The 21,144-nt window shown below is 39.8% G+C and overlaps 1 protein-coding gene across 41 annotated transcripts in view; it reads left to right on the forward strand.

Moving 5' to 3' along the window:
* Positions 1-21,144, forward strand: part of LOC101165843 (receptor-type tyrosine-protein phosphatase delta) — a 496,446-nt gene that overhangs the window by 114,205 nt on the left and 361,097 nt on the right. For all 41 annotated transcript variants that reach the window (XM_023966287.1, XM_023966285.1, XM_023966296.1 and 38 more), the window contains exon 4: positions 14,035-14,058. The gene's annotated coding sequence lies outside the window, so the exon portion shown is untranslated. The remainder of the gene's footprint in view (positions 1-14,034; positions 14,059-21,144) is intronic.

Genomic DNA, 21,144 nt, shown 5'->3' on the forward strand with positions numbered 1-21,144 from the left:
AGATTGATAACGATCAATTGAATTGTTATTAATAATTCTTGGACTCAACTTGCACTTGAATAAAAAGGAACATTTATAAGATGGACATTACAGTATTGAACATGATATATGTTACAATTGTAGAAAACCTTTTCTGTAACGACTGGGAAGACTTGATGTTTTCCATGAAAAACCTGTGTGGTTTTTGTAAATAATACACTTGGTGAAGGAGCACAAACACGGTGCAAGGAGAAAATGATGCTCCTCTGTCCTTCACCATCTCTCCCAGCCATATACACACTCGCACAGCCTCTCACCGGGGAAAAGATCCACTGTCAGTGGAAAAGATGGAGTGGAACAGATGGCATCAGAATGATTGAAACCACCTACAATAGTTTCCACAACTTCCCTATCTTTTTCCCCTTCTCTCATTTGCTGACTACTTCCCTCCCCGCCGCTCTGTCTCTGTGTTTCTGCCCAACTCTAACCATCGTCTGGATGCATGATCTCAGGCCGTTTCAGTGCCGTCCAGTCTTGCAGCTCTCGCCAAAGGGGCCCAGGCTCTCTGGAAGCCCCACAACGCTGACCAGGCAGCCAATAGGAGAAAGACAGGAGGGAGGAACTCTTCTTGTGTTTAGTTTTTTCCCCCATCCCTGTCTACGTGAAATCCTTGCCTCCTATTAGCTTCAATGTTTTCAACTCATGACCTAGGGTACATTTATTTAATAAATTCTAAGTCTCTCAGCTCACAATAGGCATCAGTTGTTTCTTAAAGGGCCACTTAGATGAAAATCTTGTCTTTGCTTTTGTAACATCTTCTTGAGGCATTTTTCTCATGAAGGAAGACGCTAAGAACGATTTGGTTCCAACCTGAATTTTTGGGTCGTGGTTTTATTTTGGTTCAAAAATGACTTATGTATTATAAAACAACAGCATCTTACAAAAGAAATTGGAAAAATCCTGTTTTTGATTTTCTAATTAGCAAATAAAGAAAATAAAACATTTCATTTGGCTTTTACTAAGGCTAGTGTAATTTAATGCAAAAATATTTGCACAACACGTGTTTAGTGTAAACCTGTGCAGTAAGAATACAACAATACACTTTCCCTATGATTTGGTTCAATGGTGTAACACGGAGTTCGGTTTTAAAATGAGAATTGTGGCACCCTAGAGGACATAAAGAAAATGAAGCTTTAAATGACATCTCTGAGTATTTCTTTTTTTAAATTGTTGTAAATGTTGCCAGCAGACAAGAAAATGCAGCTTGAAAAGGGGAGTATTTGTGAAAAATACGCCGGGCCATAAATCTTCATTTTCCTCATCTGAGCTGGCATCTGGCTTAAAAACTGTATGGATAGCTCCAATCTGGATCGCCATTTATTTTTTTTTGCACTGTTAAATGAAGAGTGTGAGAGGCTGTAAGCTAGTGGTAGAGCAGGGGTGTCAAACTCATTTTCACCGAGGGCCACATCAGCATAGTGGCTGTCTTCAAAGGGCCAGAAAAAACTTATACACGTAACTAAATGTAATGAAAAATAAACGTAACTACTCCTTAATGTTAAATAACACATTATTTATTTATTATAACTTTTTAAAGTGACAATTGCAGTTGCATAAAAAACAGATGTTTGCTTGTTACTTTTAAATTTGATTCTGTCAGGTTAGGTTATGTGGACAGTGTTTAAGTCCAAAGTATAGTTGCCCAATCCGATATTTCAAGTGCTATTCCCCCTAGATATGAATAAATACACACCAATTTTTATATTTTTATTTTAAGAAATTAGAAACTTTTATGCTCTCGAGGGCCACATAAAATGACATGGAGGGCCACATTTGGCCCCCGGGCCTTGAGTTTGACACATGTGTGGTAGAGGGTGTAAACGGAGAACTCCCAGCAATGGGGAGCCGGCGGGGTTCTTCTGCGTCCAACAGTCACCAACAGTAGGGGGCCGACACAACCCAGAGGTGATTTTCCAAAGACCTACTGCCGCTCTGCAGAAACTAGGTTCTAGAAAACCGCAGGGTTGGATTAAGAACGACATTTGACTGAATAAATCATAATTATAAGGCCAATGAGAGCGCTTTTAAAACTGCTCAAAAGTTGGTCGGAGTGGGACTTTACGCAGCCATTATCTTCTCTTGTGCTCGTTTGCCGACACTCTTCTTCTTGCACAGCAGCAGCGCACACCCCAACTTGCCTCCTCACACCTCAGAAGCAGGCCGGCGTGCCGAGCACCAGTCATGTAAATGAGATAGTTAGCAGATCAAAAGGCATGGAGAGGGGTTTTTATTAGCAGAAGAGGTGTTGATTAGTGTCAGTGAAGGAGAGACAAGACAAAGTACAGGCAGACCCCATTAAGCAGCAAAGCTTTGAGGCATATGTTCAAGTGCACACTTGTTTTTTTTTTTTTTTTTTTGATGTGAGGAAAACAAGGACCAAGGAAGTGTTATTTCTGCACAGCATACCTACAGTCGCTCTTAAACGATGGTGTGAGTGTTCGTACTCCCCCCTCTGGGAGATGACTGTTATAATACATAGTTGTATATTTCCGAGTAAAACAGGACTAATCTGGACTTGCTGAGTTCATGAAGAGGAGATCCGATGCAGGGGAAAGTGATTACAGGGCACAAACACTGCAAGCAATATTGCTTTATTGTGAGCAGCAACTGACAGGAGCTGCACATCGCTGCAGGAGATGCACTAACAACAAGGTTATGACGTGCTGGACCTGAGTGAATATTGGTAGTTATGTATGTTTCACTTGTTTTAGACATTTTTATTCAATTTAAAGTTAAATCTGAACTAGAATTTGACTGTGAAGCTAAGTCAAAATGTACACAAACCTTTTCAAATTTAGCTTATTGACACTCTTATATATCCTTATAATATAGAAGAATTGACAGAACATTAAAGGTTTTTGGAGTTACAATGGTTTTTAGACCTTTTGATAAAATCCACAAAACACATTTTACAAAATCATTTATTTTATGAAATACGGACAGTATCGATTTTTGATACGTTGAGTGATTTGGTAAGTTTTTGCTCAAACTAATGGAATTTTATGATGCAAAACATTTGATATGAGTTTTCAGGAAAAAAGAACCTAATCTACCTACAGCCTCAGATTTGAACCACATGTGTAACATGGTCCAACTGTAGTGTAACGATTTAATTATTAACTAAGTTTGAATTCTTTCAATACAACAAATAGTCATTTTAAAAATTAATAAAAATAGATGAGCTATTCTCTATGACAGGGTGTAAGGGCCACCATAAAAAATATTCAATTTACGAAAATAAAGTTGTAAAATTACACAAAAATATCTTATTGTGAAAGTACAACTTTTTTCGAATAATTTTAACGACTTTTTTCTCATAAAATGGACTTTTTTCTAATAACTTTTTGACTTATTGTTATAAATTGTGACTTTTTTCTCATAATTTTATGACTTTATTCTCATAAAATTGACCTTTTTCTAATACAGGTGGCATGAGAAAATGTGGGCACCCCTGATAATTTTTCAAGATTTTTCTTCATAAATCATTGGTTGTTTGGATCATCAATTTCAGTTAAATATATCATATAGCCTATGTGTTTTTAAGTAATTATAGCACAGTTTCTTTAAATCCAAAAAACTTCATTTCCCTTCTCAAATATCACTGTGTTCATCTGTTATATGATATATTTAACTGAAATTGATGATCCAAACAACCAATGATTTATGAAGAAAATTCTGGAAAATGATCAGGGGTGCCCAAACTTTCTCATACTACATACTTTGACTTATTTTTGTAAAATTATAACTTTTTTCTTATAATTTCATGACTTTATTCTTGTGAATTCATTTTTGATTTAAATTTTAATGGTGGCTGTAATACTCCGTTGGGATTCTTAACTTAAATTTTTGAAAAATAGCAAAACTTTTCCTGCCAAAATTGTTTTTTAAATTTTAGGGAAACAGCCGTTTTTCAATGAGCAGGAAAAGCCCTTCTACTGCCCCTGGTGGATTGATAATTCACTACAGGGCAAAAAATATGGACCTAGTTCTATACAATGAGTTTTTAAGGAAAGTTTTGATCATGCTAATGAAGAAATGCGTTTATCAAATATGATAAAAATGGTTATATAGGGTTAAACACAATTGGATATTCGGATAAACTAAAACTAAAACATTGTTCCTTCACTTTAAGACCGTCTCTATGTATTGCAGATTTTTTTACTGCAATTTAGAATAATAATAAATGAGCGACCACTGTACTTATTTTTATACCACACAAATATGATAATTTTGGAATATATATTTAATACAAGTATGGACAATATCCCATGGGGGTTTCTATTCTGACTTAAGCTTGAGTTGAGAATCCTTAACATGTGAATATTAGTTGAAAATTGGCGTTCCGGTGCCTCCTAATTGTGTGTCTGCGGTCTTCCTTTTGTGTTTTTGCTTTTGTCAAAAATTTCATCTTCCAAGCTCTCCAGCTGGTTCCACTGCTGCTCCCTCCTGCTCGCACAGATGGCTGAGGGGTTAAAGCACTTTAATGAATTTTCAAAAGAGGTGCATTGGCAATATTAAAAGAAGTGCTGAGATTTAAACACGACTGACACTAGAACCGGATGCATGCGAGTGGTGACAGAACCTTGGTCCACATACAGACTTTTTGCTAGGCTGTGTGAGAAGATGCAAACAAATGCCGAATGTCACGCTTGAGGACTTTGCAAACACTCGCCAAAAACTTTCATATTGCTTTCCTCAAAAAGCAATAACATCCACAAACAAAATGAAAAATGTCACACCGCTGGACATTCCTAATTCACAGTTTTACATGAGGGCACGCCCGCTGGAGGGTCACAGGTCAATTTTAATGATGAGCTTACATATGGCAGCCACCGTGCTGCCGTGCACGGGAATCGAGCAGCTCTTCTGCTGATCCATCTGTCCTGTGGTAATAACCGCACCTGGCCTCACACTGGCCAACACACACAGGTACTGCGGTTCTCAGAAGAAGCCCGGTGTGCTGAATATAAAAAAAAAAAACAACAACAATATTAATGCTAACACCTTGAATTCCATGTTTACTCATTATGTCTATATCCACTTGAGTCAGATCAGAGATTGACTTTCTCCTAGCTTTTGAGCCCTTCATTTTAGCATCATGCAAAGTTCCAAATGGGTGACTTAGGCTTAAATTGTTTTAAGTGGAAAAACAGCAATTTGCCACATGTGTCCCAATAAAAAATTTTTTTTTTCTGTTGTAGTTTTTTTTCTCTTTTTTTTTTTACAGTAAAGGTGCCAATCCTCATTTTTAAAATATCCCCACGCCTTTTGCATTTCCTGCTGATTTAATAATTGTTCAGATCCAGATAAAACTCCATCGATGGTTATCGGTTGGCGCCAGTGTTGGGCAGTGTGTGAATGTGTGTGTGTATGGTGAATGGGACTAGGATAAAAAATCGCCTTGGTCTTTAAAACAATGTAGAAAAGGGCTGTATAAGTTAACGCCATCAACCATTGTACCAAATTGACAAAATTTGGGAAAAAAGATTAAGAATTGGAACTAGTTTTTTCATTTATTTTTGTATTCTTTGGATATGTAGTTAGTGCCTATTCTTTTCCATTACCCAACATTTAGTTGAGGGTGAGCTAAGAGTACATCGAAACTCAGTCTTAGGTCAACCAAGTTCTACTTGTCAGACCAAATGTCAGGTTAACTTTCACACTTGTCAGAAAAAAAAGGGACTTTTTGATATGGGGATGTCCCACTTCTATCACATAAATAACGCCCGATCACGTAGTTTCTGACTGTCAGGAACTGATGGTGTACAGGAGACCGGGAGTGGTGGAAGAAATTGAAACATTTAATAAATAACCTGAAATATGACAAAAACCATGGACTCACCAATGTGAACATATATTTTAAGAAGACATGTTGTTTTTTTTAAGTTAAATTTATCTTAGTTAACGTTTACCTGATTGTTCAAGCTACCTCACAGAGAAGTGCACTGTTCAAGTATAAATGATCAAATAAGGTAAATAAAAATTGGGCACAACCTGGATCTTTTGTTTTGTATTTGTTCTATTGGACTTAGTACTGGTAGAGTCACTAATCAAATGACTTAGAATCGGATCGGGGCAATAGAAAAAATGCGGTCCGGTCATCCCCCAACCTGAACTAAAATAGCCCAGGTGTGAATCAAACCCACAAGTGTGAATGAGTCCTGACACTGTTGTGCTGGCTGCCTTCACATGCTAATATGAAGGGGTCAAACCAGGACATATGCATCAAAGAAAACGCCTATCCACCTTTTTTTTTTGCTTATACTTCTCTGTTCTGTCCTTCATTCTGTGTCTCCTGAGGCAACATAGTCTTTATTTCACTTGAGTGTAACTGAACTCAGGGTCAGAGCCCAGCATAGGTTTAACAGGCCTTTTAATCTTCCAGTTTGTGATCAATCATCACAGCCCTGCTGTGCTAAATACTTTGAAAATCTTCATAGAGCAAAAAAGGTTGGTAAAACATCTTTTTGTGACATACACAGCAATAAAAAAGGCGTTATTCATTCCTAAAATGAAACAAAACGACAAATAAAAATAAACCAAATTACTGCCTACACATCTTTGTCGAAGATACGGTGTGTTACGCACTATGGGATCCTAAGGCGCACCGTCAATGAACAGTCTATTTTCAAAATATTGTCATATATAAGGCGAACCATAAGGTGCCTTAAGCAGAACAAGTGTCAGAGATACGTTTGTCAGACTTAACTGTGACTCTAGAACTTGTTTGTACCACGCTACACGTTAGCCGCGCGAACAATACCTGCATCTCCCAACCTCGTTCACAACATGTAAAAAAACAGACTGACACAGCTAAAACAACCATTACTGTGACTACGCTAATTCCCAACCTTGTTCATTATCCTGCAGTGATGTGCCACAATCAAACACCCATACACACTTGCATTTACACATAGGGACAATTTAGAGTAACCAATAAACCTATGAAGCATGTTTTTGGGTGGTGGGAGGAAGCTGTAGAAAACCCAGGCATGCATGGGGAGAACATCCAAACTCCACACAGAAAGTTCCCCAATTGGTGTCCCCCCAGCCGGGACATTATTAAAGACATTCACACTAACCCATATGGATGTATGCGCCGCTCTGGATTATAGGGCGCAATGTTGTTTAAAAAGAAAAAGGGCTTTATATTGCGTAAAATACAGTAATCTGCACCTAAACAGGTAAAAAAGAAAAATGAAGCACAGAGCTTACACGCCTGGAATTGAGTTAACAGCACAGCACATGATTTCCGCTTTCAAACAGGAGACAGCTGTAACTAGGACAAAACATCTGCTGTGGTGCTACCATAAGCATAACTTGTTCCGCTGCTGTCACGCCTGAGCAGCCTTTAAACTGGACAGGCCCAAGTCTGACAAGTGCATGATGAAGTTTGGAGTCTCTCTAACTGCGCTCATCAAGCTGCCACTCATAACATACTGGTCCACGCCTCATCTTGAAGAGAGGGGTAAGAGCAAGACAGCGCTTTTTTATCTTCTTCTTCCTTGCAAGAACAGCCGGAGTTTTGATGCTTCCTCAGACTGTGAGAGCTTAGGCCATCTGCAGCCTCCGTCAGGATTTCTTTAAAGCTTTACTGCCACAGGAAAAAAAAATGAACGTTTATTCAGCTCAGATGGAAGGGTGAGAGCTCTGTGGCGCTCTCTCAGCATCAGTGATTGCAGGGCAACACTCTTCTACAATGTCGGTTTCACACGTTCCTCCTTTCCTCGGTGCACCAGGGCCTCACTGGAACTTGGCCAGCCTGAGCCATTTTGTTCCATTGTGTGGCACTATAAAATAAATAAATAAATAACATGAACGAAAAAAAACAGCTGCTGCCATTCCACTCTGGTGAATAGGTTAAATGGTGAAACATGTTGCTTGTCCTTTTTCGTCATGGCCTAAATTGAGCGAACAAGCGCTTGAGGTTCCAGCATTCCTCCATGGCTGCTTTCCAGCTCCAAAGCATTTTTTTATTTCCAGTTAGGGTACACCCAGCCCTGTGGCGATTTGAAAACATACTTCCTCTTTTCTGCACTCTCATGTGGGTGTATATGTGGCTAGATATAATTATTAAGAGATAATTAAACCTTTACTACCAGCTACAAATGAAAAATTCCTCTCAGAGATGACCATCTCTTGCCTCCTAACTCCCTCAGCACCATTGGGAAGCTACTTGAGGAAAAAAGATTGGAGTTAGAAGCTGCAGGCTTATAATGGCATCAGCGTGGCGAGCTCTCAAAAGTGGTGTTCCTCTTTTCCTGGCACATTGATTACGTTAACACTGTGATATTGTACGACATGAATCGTTGGCTCAAGAGATGGTGAAACGATATGACATACCGTATTTTCCGGACTATAAGTCACTGCGGAGTATAAGTTGCAGCAGCCCAAAAATGCATTAGTAGAAAAAAACACAGATAAGTTGCACTGGACTATAAGTCGCATTTTGACTGGAAATTTATTTGGCAAAATCTGAGACCAAGAACTAATAACTTGCACAACCTCATATGACACAATCATAGCAGACTGTTTATCTCATAATTTCACAGTAATTCTTTCTCATACTTATTTATTTATTCCTTTCATGAAGCATCATTGTCCAACTAATACTCTGTTTTCATCCTGTATTTGTAGAAACAGTTGTCATTTTTATTGCATTTCTGAATCCATGAAATCATTGGAAAATAGAATATTATGTTGTTAGCCTTCAAGATCTTACTGTAAAAAAAGTTTGCTGATTCTCTGAGTCACTTAACATACTCTTAACACTTAACATACCTCATACATCAAATTGACCGAGGAACATCATCTCTGTTCCTCCCAAATGAACATAACAGGAGGGTTAACAATGTATTTATTTCAATTTGTTTCTAATATAAGTCGCTGCGGAGTATAAGTCGCACCCCTTGCCAAACTATGAAAAAAAGGGCGACTTATAGTCCGGAAAATACGGTATATGAACATGTTAGGAAAGTGGGAAACAAAACAAAAAATCTCCAAAAATATCTGGTTTGGTGTTAAAAGAATAGATGTTCATCCTCATTTTTTAAACTTTGTGAGAGAGAAAAAAAAGCAAAACATTGCAGCAGTTGTTTCTTAGCATGGAAGTGGAATTTTTATTTGTTGTTTTGTTTTTCGTTTTTTTTTATATAACAGTTACTGGGTCCGTGTAAATATTCATGACAAAACAAAGCACAATGCTACTGACAAACTGCCACTGCAGGAGAAACACAAGTTCTGCATAGTGCTGCTTCACCTGTAAAACTGTCATTTGTCCTCAGGTATATTTCTGTTGGAACAGGTTTTTAGTATATGATCAGTTTGCGTGAAATCAATCTTTAGCTTAAGCAAACTTAAAGCGTTAAACCCAAATAAAGCAGTTTGAAAAGGGTTTGTTTTGTAGATTCTTTTTATTTTAATATTGGATTATTAATGTGATTTTTATTTAAGAAAAAGCTGCATTAAAAGCTGTGGTAATAATTTATTGATATCAATCTTTCCTAAAAAGCCAAAAGCGTCCCTGTATCGGTTGACGTCATCCCTCAAATGCAGATTGTTGAAGATAGTTTGCTTGTCAGAGTGTGAGGGAGCCACTGCAGCTCTTTTAAGTCCCTAATCTTGTTGCTATTGTTGTGCACTGACTGCTTTGTGATGAATGGGGAGACTTTTGACTCTGAAGAGTGCCTGTATCAAAAAGAATCTCCCTGGAGGAAAAATAATGTCCTTGTCTGAAAAGCTGCAGTCTTGGAGGACTTTTCACGCAAACTCTAAGCCCCCATGACCCACCAAGGGCAGAGGATATTTCTCTAATATAATCCAGTTTATCCGAGGAAGTGGCGTCGGTTGCCCCGTTTTGGATGCCGTGGAAACCAAGAAGGTTTGAACCCTCGTAAACGCTGACAGAATCGTCTGAAGACTGGAGCCACAGCAGACATAAACAACACAAGCTGAACAAATCAAGCCGAGAGTACTTGTGATGCTACAGACGAGGGGTTGATTGACGTGCCTGTTTCCATGCAGCAAACCATGCAAAGACGAGGACACAAGTACAGCCGGGGTTCATGTCAGTCTCGACTCACAGACGTGGTTATGAAAATTCAAAGACTATAGCATTTTACACGAAAAGAGGCCCTGATAAAAGCCTTCCAACAGTGTAAACTTCAGTCAATGTACAGTTTAAAAGCAAATATTCAAAATCCTTCGATTTAGAATTTGTTCCAAGTTATTTTACTTAAGCAGCATTTTGGTTCTTCGCATTTTTAAGCTACATTTTGCACGGCAAATGTCAGTGTTAAGTCAGCGTACAGGTGTGTTGAGAGGTCCTGCAGCGTGTTATGGGTACAGTGTGATTCTCCTCTCGAGGTTTGGGACTGTGGCGTGGTGAGAATTCTGACGTATTCAAATATCTGAACTTTGGCGAAGAATTTGTGTTTTGTCGACCAATTAGGAACTCAACTTGTCAAACGACCTGCGGCGTGTGGATGATGTGAACAGTCAAAAAGCAACATGGAGGAGAATCTGATCGTTCTCTTCTTGAACTTTAAAACATTATTCTTATTTGTGTGGCCGCAATAATAAAAAGGTTCTCGAGTGAAGGTAAATAGTTTTTCCCTTGTGGGACAAATGCGGCACAGCAGGTCGTCAAAGTGGGTCACAGAGAGACAGAAGTAGCGCTGAAAGCGGCCGTCATTCAGACGCAGCTCTTTCAGTAGATGGTACTGGGAGAGTCTTTTAATGATGATTCATAAACCCAGACATGAAGATGTGCTTACCAATGCTTTTGTAAAGCTCTTCAGAATAAACCAACCAGGTCTTTCAACTTCATCAATGTCGTCATGTAGCGATGAGACTAAAGACGTTTGACTGTGGCTCCTCCCACATTCAGCGAGAGTGACAGGTTTTCGAACACACTTTAGGACAAGTTACTGTTAAAAACCCCTCTTTTTACTCCTGCTTTTGACTGCAGTGAACAGATTTCGTGGGTTAACTTTCATTGTTTTGTTGCTTTTATTGTTTTCTTACTTTAACACTTTCTTACTTTAACACTTTAAAACAAGAAATGTCTCCGGCGGCAGCAAATAACACAAATTCTTTGACATTCTGTAGCACTTTAACCATTTAGATGATTAACCTAATTTCAATGGATTATGAAGAAATAAGCATGATGCAACATTTTTGGTTCCATAGTGGTGGAAAACTGATTTTCTTCTTCACTACTGTAAACTGTTGCAGATCAGTGTAGAGTCTCTTTTCTCAGCAACAGAAAACGTTGGAATTTTGTTATTTGGGTCAACGGTTAAAAAGTTACGGTAGTTCAAAGACCAGACATCACTAGAGCTAAAGCTTCATTGTTAAACCTGTCACGGTATAGAAATGTTAACGCCACCAGTTCTCTTTGTCGATGCTCAAATTAGAGATTGTTGAAGGGTTTTTCTTAGCTGCTTTAGAGGAAAAACAGCAACTGCTCTTTCAGAAAAAACACACCTTTTTTGCTGTCAATACATGTAAAAACCTTTATTGTCTGCAACATGTCGTTACATTTCTGAATGAAAAAGACTGTAGAATTTCCCAAAGCACCCAGACAGATTACAACCTGACTCATAACTGATGTACGTATGACTCTTGAGTGTAAAAGCTATTCTTTTCGCTCCTTTATTCCTCACTCCCATGTCATGTTTTACATGAATAATTATGAATAAACAGACAATCTGGTCCAACTTGAAGTGGTAACCCAGTGTTATGCAAGTGGTGGCAATCCGTGTCTAAATTGCAGCTGTTTCGTGAAATGCCTGTCAATCAGGATCTTTAAAAATCGCAGAGAGGCTGTACTTTGATTGCGGATACGTTTCCATCCCATTATAAGAAATTGTAAAAACTAGGTTGAGCAGAAATGGTTTACACTAAACCCGTGTCTAAGAAGTGACATGCTCCCTGTGTAACATCAGAGACTTTGGGTAATTCCTTCCAATGCTGACCACTCCAAACAATCCCCAAATCCCTGCCGTCGACGGGAAAAGACAACACGAGGGCCTGACTTTTTTAGCGCTCCTCTTTTCTTTGACTCGTCAAGTTTCTGTATCGTGTTGTGGGTTCTATACAGCATAACTAAGACCCTGGAAGCAGCTTATCGTCTTAAAACACAGGGGTGAGAAGGGTGAGAGATAAGTGTCTCTCTTCCATCTATTTCCTGGTTCACACAGAGGGCTTATTGAAGCCACAACTTTTTTTTTCTCCATTCCCTTTAGATATTTTTTTTCCCTCCTACCACCCTAATCCACTTAGGCCCCTCACTCCCTCTGCTGGTTTTGATTGGCCAGCTTTCCAGAATTTCCCTGCAGGACTTAGGAAAATCAAAAATCCTTACAAGAGTGCAAGAAGAAAAGTATTCAAATAGTTGTTTTTTTTTTTTTTGTGGAAAGAAGCTCTTAATGGTGCAAAACACTTCAAGCAGCATATTTACTCTTTTGCGATTTTTGTTACTTTTCTTGTCTCTGTAAAAATTTTCATTGTTTCCTTGACAAAATGCTGGTTTGACTCACTTTTTGTGGGTCTTCTAAAAGCGTGCACTGACACTTATCTTTATGTATGTGCAACATCTTGTTTGTATCCTTACCATGTCTTCTATTATTCAAGTCTCTTGGTGTCTCTCTACCAAACAAAACCGATGCTAATGTCATTGAAACCCCAGGTGCTCCTAGTAGCTCTTGAAGCTTGACATCAGTCCCTGCTACCCTCTCCCCTGGGTCCAATTTTCCCTGCATGAAGCTTCAAGGTCCACAGCTGAGCTCTCTGTTTAGCAACAACTGCAGCACTGAGTGCGAATGTATGTCAGACAGAATGGTAATGAGCGTCCCAGAGACAGAACTCTGTTCTTCGGCATTTTCGCCTGAAAATAGATTTGTTCGCACATGCAAAACAGGCATTGTAATTACATTTTTTCTCATTCTGGAGCCATGTGGGGTTTGTTGCATACACAAGGAAAATGGAAATGAATGCAGGGAGACTGACAGCACTTGTGATGAATCGTATTACTTCTAAATTCTGCTTAGCAACTCAAGCAGACTGCTTTAGTATTGCCCCTCAGTCTACAGTTTTCCTGCCACTACAGCGTTCTATTGGTAGTTTACTCAATTTCCTTGTTTTATTGCACATTTAAAGCAAGAAAAAATTGTACTTAAGGCTGGGACAATTGCAGAGGGACCATTCTCTTCATATGACGAAAAGGTTGTAGTAACTGAAATCCTGTGTGTTTTTATCAGGGTAGTGGGGTTGCTGGAGGTTTTTAAACAGAAGATGCCAACAATTTCTGTAAATCTATACATTTACTGTATGAACGCAAGGTAGCTGGGATGTTGTTGCTGCCTCAGCTACCTGATTCGCTTTTTGCAGGAACCCTTTTTGTTTAAAGAGTTTATGAGAATCCGGTACTTCACATTCAATGTCAGCAGCCAGACTAACAAGGTTGGAGAAATGTGGCAAAAACCCAAGTGTGCAGGAAAATAAAAAAAGATGGTAAATTAGCGAGGGGCCCTTTCCAGAGAGGAAACTTGGTTGAACTTTTGTTTGAACGCGTTTGTTTGCACAGTTATGTAATGCTGATGCAAAGAAATGGCAGCGCTAATGATTTGCCGGTAACAAAAAAAAGTTTTTCCACGTCCTCGTGTTTGCCTTTCATGCTCAAAATTCCCGAATCGCCGACAAATATTCATGCAAATTGTGCAAAGTTGGAATCCTCAGGGGAGACCATCTGAGTCATTTCCTGTCCTCTGCTTAATAAACGATGTCCCTTTCTTGACAGTGCCTATTCTTAACCCCAACTCTGCAAAATGCTGGGAGAACGTCATTTTTCAAAGAAGCTGGTGACATCCTCAGCCTGCAGAGAAGTTTAGCTCACTGCACAGTATATTGTAATTTGCTGACATTTCTCTTTATCTTCCCCCCTCCCTCTCTTGTCCCTCTGCTCCCTCTTTTCCCTCTATGGTCTGCTTACAGATGTAACCAACTTCTCCACACTAGGTAAGGAGCATTTCATTTTTCACACCACCTCTCCCTAGAGTCTGAGCCTTGTTTGAGTTTTCTTGTCTTTTGGAGTGATGTGCATGCATAAATATAGCAAAAAGTTGCATCAAGGGGGGAGGAGTTGAAGTGGCATCAAGAAGCTGCCGTTTGCCCAGTGCAGTTTGCAATGCTCTGCAACCCCTCGCCTAACCCTGTTTCCCTACACACATGCACCATGGTGGGTTTTTCCTGGCAAGTGGATTGTGTGCTCTGTGCTTTGGATTTGAATTTTATTCAAATGAGAATCAAATGGCCCAGATTGTTCAAAGAATGCGCCTGCAGTGTTGACTTAAATAAGCAAGGGCGAATGTTGTTTGTTTACACACAGCAGTGATTGTGAGGAATTACCAAAGATGGTTGGATTTCAACGGCGGATCACTATTCAGGTGACACTCCTAGCAGAGTGGACAGTGACAGGATAATGACAAAGCCCTGCTTTTGCTTTTGCTATAGAGTTTTTATATCTTGCTGCCTTTTCACATCCACATTAGGGTGGATAATGTGGAGAAACAAAATAATAAAACAACTGAGGGGCGTTAACCAATAGGTTTTATTATAGACTTAAAGTAAAAGTTAATGGAAATTAAATAAAAAGAGCAAGTAAAGCTGCAGTCAGAGCCAAGGCCAACATAACAAACAAGCAGGTCTTTGATCAGAAAGAAAAATCCTGTTTGCTTTTTCTCACAAACAAAAAGAGTACACACCTAAGCAAGAGACACAATTTCAAGAACAGTGATACAGGGCATATTGCAGTTCTCCCCACCAGGAACTCGCACTGAAGAACCCCCCAGGGCCCAGCCTGTATCATAACCACTGAACATCAGGGGGGGCAATCGGGCAGCTCGTAGACCACTTTATACTGATGTTTAGTGTACCGAGATTATCTCCATCTGGTTGAGATGATGGTTGATCCTTTCCACAAGATATGTTCACACTGAACATGGTTTGTGTGTAAGTGCTGCCCAATTTTAATGTTAAGTAAATGTACAGTTACGATCAGAGGTCTTGCATTGTGTTTCACACATCAGCAACGGCATGGGGGTCAGGCAGCGCGAGTTCAAATGTCTGAACATTTGCAAAAAATTTGCGTTGCGTCAACCACTCAGGAACTCATCTTCAGCCCGTGATGTGTTGATGATGTAATTGGCGGGTGAAGGAGAGTACAATAATTAAAATGTCCTCTAATTCTTTTGTCATAATTTTCACGCCTGGGACTATTGTCAAACCTGGACATAGAGAACCGGAAGTAGCCCCGAAAGCCTCTGTCATTCAGTCACAGTTCCTGCCGGAGATGGTGAAGCTCACTGCACTGGGAGACATAGAAATGTGCTTACCAATGCTTTTATAGAGTTCTTCAAAATATATCAACCTGATCTCTAAACACATCCCCTGGGTGTCCTCCTCCTAGGCAGGGATGGCTGGCCCCTGCCTTGCTCCTTCCTGGACCAACCGTCGGCCGGGTGGGTGGCTGCCTGGAGCATGGGGCGGGTCTCCCTTGGGGGGGCCTGGCTCGTACCTGGGGTGGGGGCGGGGGGATGCCTAGAACTCCTGGGTGGTGATGAGGTGCCCCGTGTCTGCTCTCCTGGTTGGGCCGGAGCTCCACTCTCTGTCCCCCCCATGACTCTCTGCTCTCAGGCTTTGGGGGCCCCTGTGGCGGTCCTGCTGGCCCTGACCTGGGTGGCGGATGTGATCACCCGGGGGGCGTATGTTCTCTGTCTGCTGCTGTGCGGGTATTGGGGGGTCCTGGCTGCCGCTACTGGTGCGGCGGGGATCTTGTTGTGGGGATGGCTGGGCACTCTCCCTTCTTCTTTTCACATTCCATCATCTATTTTAGAGGAACATAAACAATCACTACAGCACAGGTGTTAGCTCACCTTTGCACAAATATTTTGCGTGATTGAATGAAATATTTCACACTAGTTGGTTTGAAAGCATAAGTATGCGTGTGTGAACAATATTTGTATCGTGTAAATGTTGACATGTGGACATTTTTGCAGCCAACAGGTATGTTTATAACATTTGTGTGTGTGTGGACAGGCCCCGCCCTTATAGACTTGTATTACATCTGAACCTCGCCGTAATGAGCATAACCATCCAGCAACTTAATGCTTTATGCTACTTCATGGTTTAACCCCCCCTCCCCTTCTAATCACCCTCCTATGCCCCCTCTCTCTAATATCCCTCTCTCTTCCTCTCTCCTTTCCTTTTCCGTCCGGTCCAACACAAAAGGTTCCCAAATATGACTAAATTGAATAAAGTTTGGCCTCAATTACAAAAGGGGTTTATTCAGACAAACCTCTGGTTTGTCAGAAGATTCATAACCCCTGTTGTTAAAGTAAAATATGTGCAACACAAGAGGCCTTCAGCTCTCATCTGTTTGCCCAGTTGTTGGACAGGACAAGTTAAAAAAACAAACAAAAAAACCCTGATCTCTCAACATCATCTGTGTCTACCATCCATTTATTGTATATAAATGGATGGTATGCAGTCAAAAACACTTGCATTTGGCCAGGCCAATTGAGAGAACAGATGACCACATCATTTAAGTACACATGGCAGTTTGGAACATCTCCCAAAATGGCTTTCATAAGGCATCGTAAGATGTGTTGCTCACCCCAGAAGCCATCACTATGTACTGGAGGAAGTCATAAGATTAGAGAGCATTTAATTGGACTTTTTGTAATTGTGTTAGACACCAGGAAAACAGTTTAATGCAAAGTTGACATGAACTGTCCCTTCAATACTTCCAAAAGGCCACACGCTGAATATCCAAAAACAAGTTCAGCTGTACTAAACCATAATGAGTCCGGCTGAGCTTTACAAATTACAAACACAACCAATGGCATCAACCCAGTCCTTGCAAGCATCAGTTTTTGGCTGAGATAAAAATACATTTCTGGAACATTTTTATTCCAAATGTCTGGATCAATGATTTTCATGTGCTATCGGCACTTTATTGAACCACTATTTGATGCACAGACCTCCAGTCATGTATAGAAACCGTATGCATTTTCTCTGCAATATGTTAGCCGCACTTACCCACAAGAACTCCATCCCTCAGAAAGGAGGAGATGTGTCCTTTTCCTTTATTTTTCTGAGCTTGCGTTGATAGAGAACCACTTGGTTAGTGAAGAATCTATCTTCTGAGCACCAATGAGTGCATCACATGTCCCAGGGAGTTTAGAGAGAAGCTTTTCCGGCTCCGGAGTCACTGAAGGTCTCTGACTAGAGTGCCTTACAAGTCTCAGTGGCGTCCTCCCCATGAGATATTGTTTATGCCATCACCAGAATGTCCAAGTCTATCTCTTCCGCTCAACCTTATCTCTGAGTGCTACTGGATACACCAATAGAAAAAATACAGGAATAAGACCTTGGGAAATCTTCAACACTGGCATTTTCTTCAGGTTTGTCTAACACTTTTGGAACAGGCTGAATTTTTGAATTTAGTAATGACATTACCCATAATTAGGTCAATACCTTTATAGAGAAAGAGGGAGAACGGAATTTTTTCCAAGCTACTTTGAGTTGATATACACACAATGATATTGTACTGGAGAAAAAAAAACAATCTCAATCCCTTAAACTTTAGGTGTTTTATTTGACAGGAGGACTCAGGGATTAAAGGTAATAGATTATGCGACATTCACACCGGGCTCATAAATGCACAGTCAAGTGAACACTTCCAATAAAAAGTCTATGTAAACGCACATATAGGCCCATTATTATGATACCGCCTTCAAAAACAGTTGCTAATCAAGTTTGAAAGCTAACGGTTAAGAGTTGGGCCTTTCTCAAAAGACTGAAGTGCCAACCATTTGAAAATTGATCATGGAGAAGAAATAATAATTCAGATTTATGTTCGACCAGAATTTTATTATACCAAATCTTTTATATATAAGAATAGGCCTGTGAAAGAAAAAGCTTGGAGCAAGATCTGTGAGATTTGCACCACTTTGACATTTCCCACCAAGCCTCTTCCGACTGTAGGTACCTGCGCTAGTATTGCGTAGGGACAGTCCATTCTTTTCAGCGGGTTCTTGAATGTGCAACAAAAGCCTAGTGTGTACATAGTATTAGAGAGAATTAGAGACTTAATTTTGCCATTATCCCTTAAGATTTCGCATCTTCTGGTTTTCCCGTTAAGGGTACAACACCATCCAAAATGAAAGGTGCAACACATTGGTCAGGTTCGTAATTTGTTTCAATGTTGGTCTAAGCTTGGTGTTTAATCCTATCAAGAGGAGCACCAGTCAACACAAAGAGTTGGAAGAAAAGCTGGGAAATGTTTTACCCAGTAGATGCCAAGTCAAGTGTAGCGTCAACTGTTTTGTCTGACTACTTTAAGAGTTACTCAGCAGGCTAAAGGAGTCTGGTAGAGGTCAACTGCATGACTGACTCCACCATAGCAGGGCGTCAGACCAGGTCAGGAGGCAGTGGTACACCCATGGCTATAAGCATCTGCTTGTGGGAGGAAAATCAATCATCCTAACCCCAATGTGCATCAGCTGCATTTGACAAAGAAAAACATTTGTCTCTCCCACTCAACAATTCTGCCAAATTTTTCCTCCGTCTTTAATTTCCGGAGTGCATCAGGGACCCCGTCTTTATTGTCTAGTTAAAAACTCTGCTCTCGATCTGGGAGAAGTTTTGGTTAGGCTCTCCACTCTCTGAGGCTGGCGTCGGCTGACTGCTCAGAAACAGAAAACCCCTGGCTAGCATAGAATAATAAGTACCCATGGGAGCTGCCAGATGGACATTTACTGTGAGCATAGCTGGAGAGAAAGGAATCTGTCAAACATCACACCAGGCATCTGTGGGAGAGCAGCACAGGTTCACTAACACTACAGTGTGTCGGATGGAGGAGTGCTCTTTGTTGAGACTAAAAGCTATTAGATTTCTGGAGTATTATACTCGATGCATTTAACTTTTTTTAAGGTCAACCATCTTTGTTATATAAAAGCATGCTTTTATAGTAAAAGCTTTAAATAATATCTTGATAATGGATTGTTAAATGTTCATGATTTTGCTCATATCACTTAAAAGTTTGTCCCGTTCCAGACATTTTGTTTGCAACTAATAGTTGTAATATTTTATGGAAGGTTAGCTAAGACTATCATATTTTTCGGAGTATAAGTTACGGATTTTGCATAGTTTTGCCAGTGGTAACAGTTATGGTAAATTCAGACTGGACACTCTTGGTTGGACCCCGTAATTCATGGCCAATGACTGAAGATATCTAAAGTCATGTGCTTTTGTTTACAAGCTTTGGTTTGAAACAAAAATGTCTGGTTGAAGTTAGTCTGAATACAAACGAAACGCAAGGTTCAGCACTCGATCCAGAACAAATTAGGCGGACTCGGTCCGGGCTAATAGACTTTTCCTGACTGGATACACACTTTTACTTCAGTGCGACTTGCATGTGATTTGTTTGTTTTTTAATAAATAGTAATAACCAGTAGAAGACACTAGGTTTGTGTATCCGTACTGACAAAAACACAGAAGAACCATATCTCTTACAATGGACCAAGTTTTTCTAAAGCGACATAGATGATGAAGAATAAAACAAATTTAGTCATTTGAAGTGATATAAAGAGTTTAGTTGACTTGTTGGCACAGGGGTGCAAAATATGGAGCGAGGGCCAAATAGATTAAAGTTTTGTTATGTGCAGAAAGTTATTCTGTATTTTGATTGGTGTTTGAAGATCTATTGCTTTTCTGAAGTTCATGTGTGTTTTTCTGTGTTGGACAGTCAGTTTTCTGATCATCCCAACAACACATGAACGCAGCATTACCCTAAGTTTGAGTTTTCCCCTCAGGGACATCAACCCATTCCTACAATTGGCACTAAAATGTCACAATTTTGAAATTAGAACTTGAATTTCAATCAAAATGACATCCTATTTTCATCAAGATTCCTTATTATTTCTCTCTAATTTATCTCTAATGATGTAGATTAACAAAACATTCAACCAATCTGCTCCTGCTTCCGTACTTCTGTCAAATTTTAGAACCTTTTTGTGGCCCACGGGTCTAAAATGCTGCCCATCTCCGTGTTAGCATGTTTTATGTGTTATGGTTAGAATAATTTTTCATATGTGGCGCTAATCTACTAAATTCCTCCTATGTTTCATGAAGCTAAATAAGAGTCAGTGTTTTTTTGTAGTGAACCGGCAGATATTTAGTCTATTATTATCTGTGTTCTTGATCCCGAAGTTTGTTAAATACGTTTCTCCCAAAAGTGCGAACTAATATCTGATTTTTTCCATTTTACTATGCCTTTTTTTCCTGCTGCAACCTATATACTTATATACTTGTATTTTCTTGTGTTTATCACCATTACATAGCTCTTCTTGGTATTTTCTGTCCATAAATGACTTGATACTATCACAGGTGAAAAAAAATATGTAAAGGTTTTGAGGTGTTTTTGCTTTTTGAATCTTTTCTTTTTACCACCATGGAAATTCTTTTTGGAAATTTCCTGTTTTTTTATTCCCGACTTTTCTTGCCTTGATCTAGCTTTCGACACAAAGTTATAAGCAAGGAATCACAATTGGCTTATTATGCTCAGGGAAGTGTGAGAGTTTCAGGCCTGGTACATTCGGGGAAGTGTGAGAAAGAAGGAGCACAAAGAGTTCATTCCGGTATCATCATCAGTGAAATAGGAGCTCGCTTCTCTTGGACAAGCTGTGCACCCGTTATGATTGCATTACGTCTGGCAGCCCTACGTTCAGAGAGGAACTGAGCCACACTTGATCAGTGATATGACTCTGGCAGAGGGAAGAGTGATTGCTGGCTGCTTAGTTAAGCAAATAACATTATGCTATTGAAGTCCAAAGTAGAACTGTGCTTGGTTCAAAATAAAAAAAATAAAAGGAGAGGAAAAAGAAAAGATGAGGGCCAGCCTGGACAGCCTCCAAAGAGCCGTTAGCTTTGTAATACCCCGTTGTGGATTCTTCTGAAATGGTTTTAGTTTTCTAATAGACAAAGAATGCTATTTGTGGATTATATAAAACCCTTTCAAGTCTCCATCTGGGGTTTTCTATC

Source organism: Oryzias latipes, chromosome 18 (genome assembly GCF_002234675.1).
Source record: "Oryzias latipes chromosome 18, ASM223467v1".
Classification (NCBI taxonomy): domain Eukaryota; kingdom Metazoa; phylum Chordata; class Actinopteri; order Beloniformes; family Adrianichthyidae; genus Oryzias; species Oryzias latipes.